Consider the following 12,544-nt stretch of genomic DNA (forward strand, 5'->3'; position numbering starts at 1 on the left):
TGTTTTCTGCAGAGTTCCGCACGTTCCACTTTTTCGAATTCTTTCCCTCTGCTCCCTTTGGGTCCCCACTGTTCTGCAGAACACCCCACGATTCCCCACTTTTTCCAATCTGTTCCCCCTTCTCCCTTTGGTTCCTCTCTGTTCTGCATTGTTCCCCTCGGGTCCGCACTTTTCCGAGCTTTTCCCCCTGCTCCCTTTGGTTCTGCTCTGTTCTGCAGTTTTCCCCACGGTTCTCCAAACTTTTTCTAATCTGTTCCCATGCTCCCTTTGGTTCCCGTCTGCCCTGCAGTGTCCCCCATGTTTCCCCACTTTTTCCAATCCGTTCCCCCTGCTACCTTTGGTTTCCCTCTGTTCTGCAGTGTTCCCCACAGTTCCAAACTTTTTCAAATCGGTTCCCCCTGCTCCCTTTGATTACCCTCTGTCATGCAGTGTTCGCCATGGGCCCCACTTTTTGCAATCCGTTTCCCCTGCTCACTTTTGTTCGCATCTGTGCTGCAGTGTTCTCCACGGTTCCCCACTTTTTCCAACCAGTACCTCCTGCTCCCTTTGGTTCCCCTCTGTCATGCAGTGTTCCCCACGGTTCCCCACTTTTTCCAACCTGTACCTCTTGCTCCCTTTGGTGCCCCTCTGTTCTGCAGTGTTGCCCACGGTTCCCCACTTTTTCCAATCTGTTACCCCTGCTACCTCTGGTTCCCCTCTGTTCTGCATTTTTCTACACTGTTCCACACTTTTTCCAATCCAATCCCCCTGCTTCCTTTGGTTCACCTCTGTTCTGCAGATCTCCCCACGATTCCCCACTTTTTCCAATCTGTTTCCCCTGCTCCCTTTGGTTCCCCTCTGTTCTGCAGTGTTCCAAACGGTTCCCCACTTTTTCCAATCTGTTCCCCCTGCACCCTTTGATTCACCTCTGTTCTGCAGTGTTGCCCACTGTTCTCAACTGTTTCCAATCTGTTCCTCCTGCTCCCTTTGGTTCCCCACTGTTCTGCATTTTTGCACACGGTTTCCCACTTTTTAAAAACTGTTCCCCCTGCTCACTTTGGTTCCTCACTGTTCTGCAGTTTTCCTCACGGTTCTCCACATTTTTCCAACCTGTACCCCCTGCTCCCTATGGATCCCCTCTGCCCTGCAGTGTCCCCCATGGTTCCCCACTTTTTCCAATCCATTCCCCCTGTTCCCTTTGGTTCGCCTCTGTTCTGCAGTGTTCCCGACGCTTCCCCACTTTCTCCAATCCGTTCCCCCTGATCCCTTTGGTTCCCCTCTATTCTGCAGTGTTCCCCACGATTCTCCACATTCTTTTTCTTCCTGTACCCCCTGCTCCCTTTGGTTCCCCACTGTTGTGCATTTTTGCACACGGTACCCCACTTCTTCTAATCTGTTCCTCCTGCACCCTTTGTTTCCCCACTGTTGTGCATTTTTACACACGGTACCCCACTTTTTCCAATCTGTTCCCCCTGCTCCCTTTGGTTCCCCTCTGTTCTGCAGTGATCCCCACGGTTCCCCACATTTTCCAAACTGTTCCCCCTGCCTGCTTTGGTTTCATACTGTTCTGCAGTGTCCCCCACGGTTCCCCACTTTTTTACAATCTGTTCGCCCTGCTCCCTTTGGTTCCCCTCTGTCCTGCAGTGTCCTCCACGGTTCCCCACTTTTTCCAACCTGTACCTCCTGCTCCCTTTGGTTCCCCTCTGTCATGCAGTGTTTTCACAGTTCCCCAATTTTTTCCTATCTGTTCCCCCTGATCCCTTTGGTTCCCCTCTGTCGTGCAGTATTCCCCACGGTTCCCCACTTTTTCCAATCCGTTCCCTCTGCTCCCTTTGGTTCCCCTCTGTTCTGCAGTGTTCCCCACAGTTCTGCACCTTTTCCAAACCATTCCCTCGGCTCGCTTTGGTTTCATACTGTTCTGCAGCGTTCCCCACGATTACCAACTATTTTACAATCTATTCGCCTTGCTACCTTTGGTTCCCCTCTGTTCTGCAGTGTCCTCCACGCTTCCCAACTTTTTGCAATCCATTCCCTCTGCTCTGTTTGTTTCCCCACTGTTCTGCATTTTTCCACACGGTTCCCCACTTTTTCCAACCTGTACCTCCTGCTCCCTTTGGTGCCCCTCTGTTCTGCAGTGTTGTTCACGGTTCCCCACTTTTTCCAATCTGTTACCCCTGCTACCTCTGGTTCCCCTCTGTTCTGCATTTTTCTGCACTGTTCCCCAATTTTTCCAATCCTATTCCCCTGCTTCTTTTGGTTCACCTCTCTTCTGCAGAACTCCCCACGATTCCCCACTTTTTCCAATCTGTTTCCCCTGCTCCTTTGGTTCCCCTCTGTTCTGCATTGTTCCCCACGGTTCCCCACTATTCCAACCTGAACCCCCTGCTCCCTTTGGTGTCCCTCTGTTCTGCATTTTTCCACACGGTTCCCCACTTTTTCCAATCTGTTACCCCTGCTCCCTTTGGTTCCTCACTGTTCTGCAGTGTTCCTCACGGTTCTCCACATTTTTTCCAACCTGTACCCACTGCTCCCTTTGCTTCCCCTCTGTTCTGCAGTATTCCCCAGAGTTCTCTATCTTTTCCAATCCGTTCCCCCTGCTCCCTTTGGTTCATCACTGTTCTGCAGTGTTCTCCACGGTTCTCCAAATTTTTTCTAATCTGTTTCCACTTCTCCCTCTGGTTCGCCTCTGTTCTACATTTTTCCACAAGGTTCCCCATTTTTTACCAATCCGTTCCCCCTGCTTCGTTTGGTCCACCTGTTTTCTGCAGAGTTCCCCACGGTCCACTTTTTCGAATCCTTTCCCCCTGATCCCTTTGGGTCCCCGCTGTTCTGCAGAACTCCCCACGATTCCCCACTTTTTCCAATCTGTTCCACCTTCTCACTTTGGTTCCTCTCTGTTCTGCATTGTTCCCCTCGGGTCCGCACTTTTCCGAGCTGTTCCCCCTGATCCCTTTGGTCCTGCTCTGTTCTGCAGTTTTCCCCACGGTTCTCCAAAATTTTTCTAATCTGTTCCCATGCTCCCTTTGGTTCCCGTCTGCCCTGCAGTGTCCCCCACAGTTCCCAACTTTTTCCAATCGGTTCCCCCTGCTCCCTTTGATTACCCTCTGTCATGCAGTGTTTGCCATGGGCCCCACTTTTTGCAATCCGTTTCCCCTGCTCACTTTTGTTCCCATCTGTGCTGCAGTGTTCTCCACGGTTCCCCACTTTTTCCAACCTGTACCTCCTGCTCCCTTTGGTTCCCCTCTGTCATGCAGTGTTCCCCACGGTTCCCCACTTTTTCCAACCTGTACCTCCTGCTCCCTTTGGTGCCCCTCTGTTCTGCAGTGTTGCCCACGGTTCCCCACTTTTTCCAATCTGTTACCCCTGCTACCTCTGGTTCCCCTCTGTTCTGCACTTTTCTACACTGTTCCCCACTTTTTCCAATCCAATCCCCCTGCTTCCTTTGGTTCACCTCTGTTCTGCAGAACTCCCCACGATTCCCCACTTTTTCCATCTGTTTCCCCTGCTCCCTTTGGTTCCCCTCTGTTCTGCATTGTTCCCCACGGTCACCCACTTTTCCGAACTGTACCCCCTGCTCCCTTTGGTTCACCTCTGTTCTGCAGTGTTCCAAACGTTTCCCCACTTTTTCCAATCTGTTCCCCCTGCACCCTTTGATTCACCTCTGTTCTGCAGTGTTGCCCACTGTTCTCAACTTCTTCCAATCTGTTCCTCCTGCTCCCTTTGGTTCCCCACTGTTCTGCATTTTTGCACACGTTTCCCCACTTTTTCAAAACTGTTCCCCCTGCTCCCTTTGGTTCCTCACTGTTCTGCAGTTTTCCTCACGGTTCTCCAAGTTTTTCCAACCTGTACCCCCTGCTCCCTATGGTTCCCCTCTGCCCTGCAGTGTCCCCCATGGTTCCCCACTTTTTCCAATCCGTTCCCCCTGTTCCCTTTGGTTCGCCTCTGTTCTGCAGTGTTCCCGACGCTTCCCCACTTTTCCCAATCCGTTCCCCCTGCTCCCTTTGGTTCCCCTCTATTCTGCAGTGTTCCCCATGATTCTCCACATTCTTTTCCTTCCTGTACCCCCTGCTCCCTTTGGTTCCCCACTGTTGTGCATTTTTGCACACGGTACCCCACTTCTTCTAATCTGTTCCTCCTGCACCCTTTGTTTCCCCACTGTTGTGCATTTTTACACACGGTACCCCACTTTTTCCAATCTGTTCCCCCTGCTCCCTTTGGTTCCTCACTGTTCTGCAGAACTCCCCACGATTCCCCACTTTTTCCATCTGTTTCCCCTGCTCCCTTTGGTTCCCCTCTGTTCTGCATTATTCCCCATGGTCACCCACTTTTCCGAACTGTACCCCCTGCTCCCTTTGGTTCACCTCTGTTCTGCAGTGTTCCAAACGTTTCCCCAATTTTTCCAATCTGTTCCCCCTGCACCCTTTGATTCACCTCTGTTCTGCAGTGTTGCCCACTGTTCTCAACTTCTTCCAATCTGTTCCTCCTGCTCCCTTTGGTTCCCCACTGTTCTGCATTTTTGCACACGTTTCCCCACTTTTTCAAAACTGTTCCCCCTGCTCCCTTTGGTTCCTCACTGTTCTGCAGTTTTCCTCACGGTTCTCCAAGTTTTTCCAACCTGTACCCACTGCTCCCTATGGTTCCCCTCTGCCCTGCAGTGTCCCCCATGGTTCCCCACTTTTTCTAATCCGTTCCCCCTGTTCCCTTTGGTTCGCCTCTGTTCTGCAGTGTTCCCGACGCTTCCCCACTTTTCCCAATCCGTTCCCCCTGCTCCCTTTGGTTCCCCTCTATCCTGCAGTGTTCCCCACGATTCTCCACATTCTTTTCCTTCCTGTACCCCCTGCTCCCTTTGGTTCCCCACTGTTGTGCATTTTTGCACACGGTACCCCACTTCTTCTAATCTGTTCCTCCTGCACCCTTTGTTTCCCCACTGTTGTGCATTTTTACACACGGTACCCCACTTTTTCCAATCTGTTCCCCCTGCTCCCTTTGGTTCCTCACTGTTCTGCAGTGTTCCCCACGGTTCCCCACTTTTTCCAATGTGTTCCCCTGCTCCCTTTGATTCCCCTCTGTCCTACAGTGTTCCCCATCGGTGCAACTTTTTACAATCCGTTCCCCCTGCTTCGTTTGGTTCCCCTCTGTCGTGCAGTGTTCCCCACGGTTCCCCACTTTTTCCAATGCATTCCCTCTGCTCCCTTTGGTTCCTCTCTGTTCTGCATTGTTCCCCTCGGGTCCGCACTTTTCCGAGCTGTTCCCCCTGCTCCCTTTGTTTCTGCTCTGTTCTGCAGTTTTCCCCACGGTTCTCCAAACTTTTTCTAATCTGTTCCCATGCTCCCTTTGGTTCCCGTCCGCCCTGCAGTGTCCCCCATGGTTCCCCACTTTTTCCAATCCGTTCCCCCTGCTACCTTTGGTTTCCATCTGTTCTGCAGTGTTCCCCACAGTTCCCAACTTTTTCCATTCGGTTCCCCCTGCTCCCTTTGATTACCCTCTGTCATGCAGTTTTCGCCATGGGCCCCACTTTTTGCAATCCGTTTCCCCTGCTCACTTTTGTTCCCCTCTGTTCTGCATTGTTCCCCACGATTCCCCACTTTTCCGAACTGTACCCCCTGTTCCCTTTGGTTCCCCTCTGTCATGCAGTGTTCCCCACGGTTCCCCACTTTTTCCAACCTGTACCTCCTGCTCCCTTTGGTGCCCCTCTGTTCTGCAGTGTTGTCCACGGTTCCCCACTTATTCCAATCTGTTACCCCTGCTACCTCTGGTTCCCCTCTGTTCTGCATTTTTCTGCACTGTTCCCCAATTTTTCCAATCCTATCCCCCTGCTTCTTTTGGTTCACCTCTCTTCTGCAGAACTCCCCACGATTCCCCACTTTTTCCAATCTGTTTCCCCTGTTCCTTTGGTTCCCCTCTGTTCTGCATTGTTCCCCACGGTTCCCCACTTTTCCAAACTGTACCCCCTGCTCCCTTTGGTGTCCCTCTGTTCTGCATTTTTCCACACGGTTCCCCACTTTTTCCAATCAGTTACCCCTGCTCCATTTGGTTCCTCACTGTTCTGCAGTGTTCCTCACGGTTCTCCACATTTTTTCCAACCTGTACCCACTGCTCCCTTTGCTTCCCCTCTGTTCTGCAGTATTCCCCAGAGTTCTCTATCTTTTCCAATCCGTTCCCCCTGCTCCCTTTGGTTCATCACTGTTCTGCAGTGTTCTCCACGGTTCTCCAAATTTTTTCTAATCTGTTCCCACTTCTCCCTCTGGTTCGCCTCTGTTCTACATTTTTCCACAAGGTTCCCCATTTTTTACCAATCCGTTCCCCCTGCTTCGTTTGGTCCACTTGTTTTCTGCAGAGTTCCCCACGGTCCACTTTTTCGAATCCTTTCCCCCTGATCCCTTTGGGTCCCCGCTGTTCTGCAGAACTCCCCACGATTCCCCACTTTTTCCAATCTGTTTCCCCTGCTCCCTTTGGTTCCCCTCTGTTCTGAATTGTTCCCCACTGTTCCCCACTTTTCCGAACTGTACCCCCTTCTCCCTTTGGTTCACCTCTGTTCTGCAGTGTTCCAAACGGTTCTCCACTTTTTCCAATCTGTTCCCCCTGCACCCTTTGATTCACCTCTGTTCTGCAGTGTTGCCCACTGTTCTCAACTTTTTCCAATCTGTTCCTCCTGCTCCCTTTGGTTCCCCACTGTTCTCCATTTTTGCACACGGTTCCCCACTTTTTAAAAACTGTTCCCCCTGCTCACTTTGGTTCCTCACTGTTCTGCAGTTTTCCTCACGGTTCTCCACATTTTTCCAACCTGTACCCCCAGCTCCCTATGGTTCCCCTCTTCCCTGCAGTGTCCCCAATTGTTCCCCACTTTTTCCAATCCGTTCCCCGTGTTCCCTTTGGTTCGCCTCTGTTCTGCAGTGTTCCCGACGCCTCCCCACTTTTTCCAATCCGTTCCCCCTGCTCCCTTTGGTTCCCCTCTATTCTGCAGTGTTCCCCACGATTCTCCACATTCTTTTCCTTCCTGTACCCCCTGCTCCCTTTGGTTCCCCACTGTTGTGCATTTTTGCACATGGTACCCCACTTCTTCTAATCTGTTCCTCCTGCACCCTTTGTTTCCCCACTGTTGTGCATTTTTACACACGGTACCCCACTTTTTCCAATCTGTTCCCCCTGCTCCCTTTGGTTTCTCACTGTTCTGCAGTGTTCCCCACGGTTCCCCACTTTTTCCAATGCGTTCCCCTGCTCCCTTTGGTTCCCATCTGTTCTGCAGTGATCCCCACGGTTCCCCACATTTTCCAAACTGTTCCCCCTGCCTGCTTTGGTTTCATACTGTTCTGCAGTGTTCCCCACGGTTCCCCACTTTTTTACAATCTGTTCGCCCTGCTCCCTTTGGTTCCCCTCTGTCCTGCAGTGTCCTCCACGGTTCCCCACTTTTTCCAACCTGTACCTCCTGCTCCCTTTGGTTCCCCTCTGTCGTGCAGTGTTCCCCACGGTTCCCCACTTTTTTAAAACTGTTTGCCCTGCTCCCTTTGGTTTCCCCTGTTCTGCATTGTCCTCCACGGTTCCAAACTTTTTGCAATCGAATTCCCCCTGTTCCGTTTGTTTGCCCTCTGTTCTGCAGTGTCCCCCGCTGTTCCCCACTTTTTCCAATCAGTTCCCCCTGCTCCCTTTGATTCCCCTCTGTCCTACAGTGTTCCCCATCGGTGCAACATTTTACAATCCGTTCCCCCTGCTTCCTTTGGTTCCCCTCTGTCGTGCAGTGTTCCCCACGGTTCCCCACTTTTTCCATCTGTTTCCCCTGCTCCCTTTGGTTCCCCTCTGTTCTGCATTGTTCCCCACGGTCACCCACTTTTCCGAACTGTACCCCCTGCTCCCTTTGGTTCACCTCTGTTCTGCAGTGTTCCAAACGTTTCCCCACTTTTTCCAATCTGTTCCCCCTGCACCCTTTGATTCACCTCTGTTCTGCAGTGTTGACCACTGTTCTCAACTTCTTCCAATCTGTTCCTCCTGCTCCCTTTGGTTCCCCACTGTTCTGCATTTTTGCACACGGTTCCCCACTTTTTCAAAACTGTTCCCCCTGCTCCCTTTGGTTCCTCACTGTTCTGCAGTTTTCCTCACGGTTCTCCACATTTTTCCAACCTGTACCCCCTGCTCCCTATGGTTCCCCTCTGCCCTGCAGTGTCCCCCATGGTTCGCCACTTTTTCCAATCCGTTCCCCCTGTTCCATTTGGTTCGCCTCTGTTCTGCAGTGTTCCCGACGCTTCCCCACTTTTTCCAATCCGTTACCCCTGCTCCCTTTGGTTCCCCTCTATTCTGCAGTGTTCCCCACGATTCTCCACATTTTTTTCCTTCCTGTCCCCCTGCTCCCTTTGGTTCCCCACTGTTGTGCATTTTTGCACACGGTACCCCACTTCTTCTAATCTGTTCCTCCTGCACCCTTTGTTTCCCCACTGTTGTGCATTTTTACACACTGTACCCCACTTTTTCCAATCTGTTCCCCCTGCTCCCTTTGGTTCCTCACTGTTCTGCAGTGTTCCCCACGGTTCCCCACTTTTTCCAATGCGTTCCCCTGCTCCCTTTGTTTCCCCTCTGTTCTGCAGTGATCCCCACGGTTCCCCACATTTTCCAAACTGTTCCCCCTGCCTGCTTTGGTTTCATACTGTTCTGCAGTGTTCCCCACAGTTCCACACATTTTTACAATCTGTTCGCCCTGCTCCCTTTGGTTCCCCTCTGTCCTGCAGTGTCCTCCACGGTTCCCCACTTTTTCCACCCTGTACCTCCTGCTCCCTTTGGTTCCTCTCTGTCATGCAGTGTTTTCACAGTTCCCCAATTTTTTCCTGTCTGTTCCCCCTGATCCCTTTGGTTCACCTCTGTCGTGCAGTGTTCCCCACGGTTCCCAACTTTTTCCAATCCGTTCCCTCTGCTCCCTTTGGTTCCCCTCTCTTCTGCAGTGTTCCCCACAGTTCTCCACCTTTTCCAACTCGTTCCCCCTGCTCCCTTTGGTTCCCCACCTTTCTGCATTTTTCCACACGGTTCCCTACTTTTTCCAATCGGTTCCCCACTTTTTCCAATCTGTTCCCCCTGCTCCGTTTGGTTCTGCTCTGTTCTGCAGTGTTCCCCACAGTTCCCCACTTTTTCCAATCTGTTCCCCCTGCTCCTTTGGCTCCACTCTGTTCTGCAGTTTTCCCCACAGTTCCCCACATTTTCCAAACCATTCCCTCGGCTTACTGTTCCCTCATACTGTTCTGCAGCGTTCCCCACGATTACCAACTATTTTACAATCTATTCGCCCTGCTCCCTTTGGTTCCCCTCTGTTCTGCAGTGTCCTCCACGCTTCCCAACTTTTTGCAATCCATTCCCTCTGTTCTGTTTGTTTCCCCACTGTTCTGCATTTTTCCACACGGTTCCCCACTTTTTCCAATCTGTTCCCCCTGCTCCCTTTGGTTCCTCACTGTTCTGCAGTGTTCCTCACGGTTCTCCACATTTTTTCCAACCTGTAGCCCCTGCTCCCTATGGTTCCCCTCTGCACTGCAGTATTCCCCATGGTTCCCCACTTTTACCAATCCGTTCCCCTTGTTCCCTTTGGTTCCCCTCTGTCCTTCCGTGTTCTCCACGGTTCCCAACTTTTTGCATTCCGTGACCCCTGCTCCGTTTGGTTCCCCTCTGTTCTGCAGTGTTCCCCACGGTTCCCCACTTTTTCCAATTTGTTCCCCCTGCTCCTTTGTCTCCACTCTGTCCTGCAGTGTTCCCCACAGTTCCCCACTTTTTCCAATCAGTTCCCCCTGCTCCCTTTGATTCCCCTCTGTCCTACAGTGTTCCCATCGGTGCAACTTTTTACAATCCGTTCCCCCTGCTTCCTTTGGTTCCCCTCTGTTGTGCAGTGTTCCCCACGGTTCCCCACTTTTTCCAATCCAATCCCCCGCTTCCTTTGGTTGACATCTGTTCTGCAGAACTCCCCACGATTCCCCACTTTTTCCAATCTGTTCCCCCTGCTCCCTTTGGTTCACCTCTGTTCTGCAGTGTTCCAAACGGTTCCCCACTTTTTCCAATCTGTTCCCCCTGCACCCTTTGATTCACCTCTGTTCTGCAGTGTTGCCCACTGTTCTCAACTTTTTCCAATCTATTCCTCCTGCTCCCTTTGGTTCCTCACTGTTCTGCAGTGTTCCTCACGGTTCTCCACATTTTTTCCAACCTGTAGCCCCTGCTCCCTATGGTTCCCCTCTGTCCTACAGTATTCCCCATGGTTCCCCACTTTTTCCAATCCGTTCCCACTGTTCCCTTTGTTTCCCCTCTGTCCTGCAGTGTTCTGCACGATTCCCCACTTTTTCCAATCAGTTCCCCCTGCTCCCTTTGATTCCGCTCTGTCCTCCAGTGTTCCCCATGGGCCCCACTTTTTGCAATCCGTTACCCCTGCTCCTTTAGCTCCACTCTGTTCTGCAGTTTTCCCCATGGTTCCCCACATTTTGCAATCCATTCCCCCTGCTCCGTTTGTTTCCCCTCTGTTCTGCAGTGTCCCCCACAATTCCCCACTTTTTCCAATCAGTTCCCCCTGCTCCCTTTGATTCCCCTCTGTCCTGCAGTGTTCCCCATGGGCCCCACTTTTTCCAATCCGTTCCCCCTGCTTCCTTTGGTTCACCTCTGTTCTGCAGTGTTCCCGACGCTTCCCCACTTTTCCCAATCCGTTCCCCCTGCTCCCTTTGGTTCCCCTCTATTCTGCAGTGTTCCCCACGATTCTCCACATTCTTTTCCTTCCTGTACCCCCTGCTCCCTTTGGTTCCCCACTGTTGTGCATTTTTGCACACGGAACCCCACTTCTTCTAATCTGTTCCTCCTGCACCCTTTGTTTCCCCACTGTTGTGCATTTTTACACACGGTACCCCACTTTTTCCAATCTGTTCCCCCTGCTCCCTTTGGTTCCTCACTGTTCTGCAGTGTTCCCCACGGTTCCCCACTTTTTCCAATGTGTTCCCCTGCTCCCTTTGGTTCCCCTCTGTTCTGCAGTGATCCCCACGGTTCCCCACATTTTCCAAACTGTTCCCCCTGCCTGCTTTGGTTTCATACTGTTCTGCAGTGTTCCCCACGGTTCCCCACTTTTTTACAATCTGTTCGCCCTGCTCCCTTTGGTTCCCCTCTGTCCTGCAGTGTCCTCCACGGTTCCCCACTTTTTCCAACCTGTATCTCCTGCTCCCTTTGGTTCCCCTCTGTCCTGCAGTGTTCCCCATGGGCCCCACTTTTTCCAATCCGTTCCCCCTGCTTCCTTTGGTTCACCTCTGTTCTGCAGTGTTCCCGACGCTTCCTCACTTTTCCCAATCCGTTCCCCCTGCTCCCTTTGGTTCCCCTCTGTTCTGCATTGTTCCCCACGGTCACCCACTTTTCCGAACTGTACCCCCTTCTCCCTTTGGTTCACCTCTGTTCTGCAGTGTTCCAAACGGTTCTCCACTTTTTCCAATCTGTTCCCCCTGCACCCTTTGATTCACCTCTGTTCTGCAGTGTTGCCCACTGTTCTCAACTTTTTCCAATCTGTTCCTCCTGCTCCCTTTGGTTCCCCACTGTTCTCCATTTTTGCACACGGTTCCCCACTTTTTAAAAACTGTTCCCCCTGCTCACTTTGGTTCCTCACTGTTCTGCAGTTTTCCTCACGGTTCTCCACATTTTTCCAACCTGTACCCCCAGCTCCCTATGGTTCCCCTCTTCCCTGCAGTGTCCCCAATTGTTCCCCACTTTTTCCAATCCGTTCCCCGTGTTCCCTTTGGTTCGCCTCTGTTCTGCAGTGTTCCCGATGCCTCCCCACTTTTTCCAATCCGTTCCCCCTGCTCCCTTTGGTTCCCCTCTATTCTGCAGTGTTCCCCACGATTCTCCACATTCTTTTCCTTCCTGTACCCCCTGCTCCCTTTGGTTCCCCACTGTTGTGCATTTTTGCACATGGTACCCCACTTCTTCTAATCTGTTCCTCCTGCACCCTTTGTTTCCCCACTGTTGTGCATTTTTACACACGGTACCCCACTTTTTCCAATCTGTTCCCCCTGCTCCCTTTGGTTTCTCACTGTTCTGCAGTGTTCCCCACGGTTCCCCACTTTTTCCAATGCGTTCCCCTGCTCCCTTTGGTTCCCATCTCTTCTGCAGTGATCCCCACGGTTCCCCACATTTTCCAAACTGTTCCCCCTGCCTGCTTTGGTTTCATACTGTTCTGCAGTGTTCCCCACGGTTCCCCACTTTTTTACAATCTGTTCGCCCTGCTCCCTTTGGTTCCCCTCTGTCCTGCAGTGTCCTCCACGGTTCCCCACTTTTTCCAACCTGTACCTCCTGCTCCCTTTGGTTCCCCTCTGTCGTGCAGTGTTCCCCACGGTTCCCCACTTTTTTAAAACTGTTTGCCCTGCTCCCTTTGGTTTCCCCTGTTCTGCATTGTCCTCCACGGTTCCAAACTTTTTGCAATCGAATTCCCCCTGTTCCGTTTGTTTGCCCTCTGTTCTGCAGTGTCCCCCGCTGTTCCCCACTTTTTCCAATCAGTTCCCCCTGCTCCCTTTGATTCCCCTCTGTCCTACAGTGTTCCCCATCGGTGCAACATTTTACAATCCGTTCCCCCTGCTTC

This window comes from Narcine bancroftii, unplaced genomic scaffold, assembly GCF_036971445.1.
Source record: "Narcine bancroftii isolate sNarBan1 unplaced genomic scaffold, sNarBan1.hap1 Scaffold_152, whole genome shotgun sequence".
NCBI lineage: Eukaryota > Metazoa > Chordata > Chondrichthyes > Torpediniformes > Narcinidae > Narcine > Narcine bancroftii.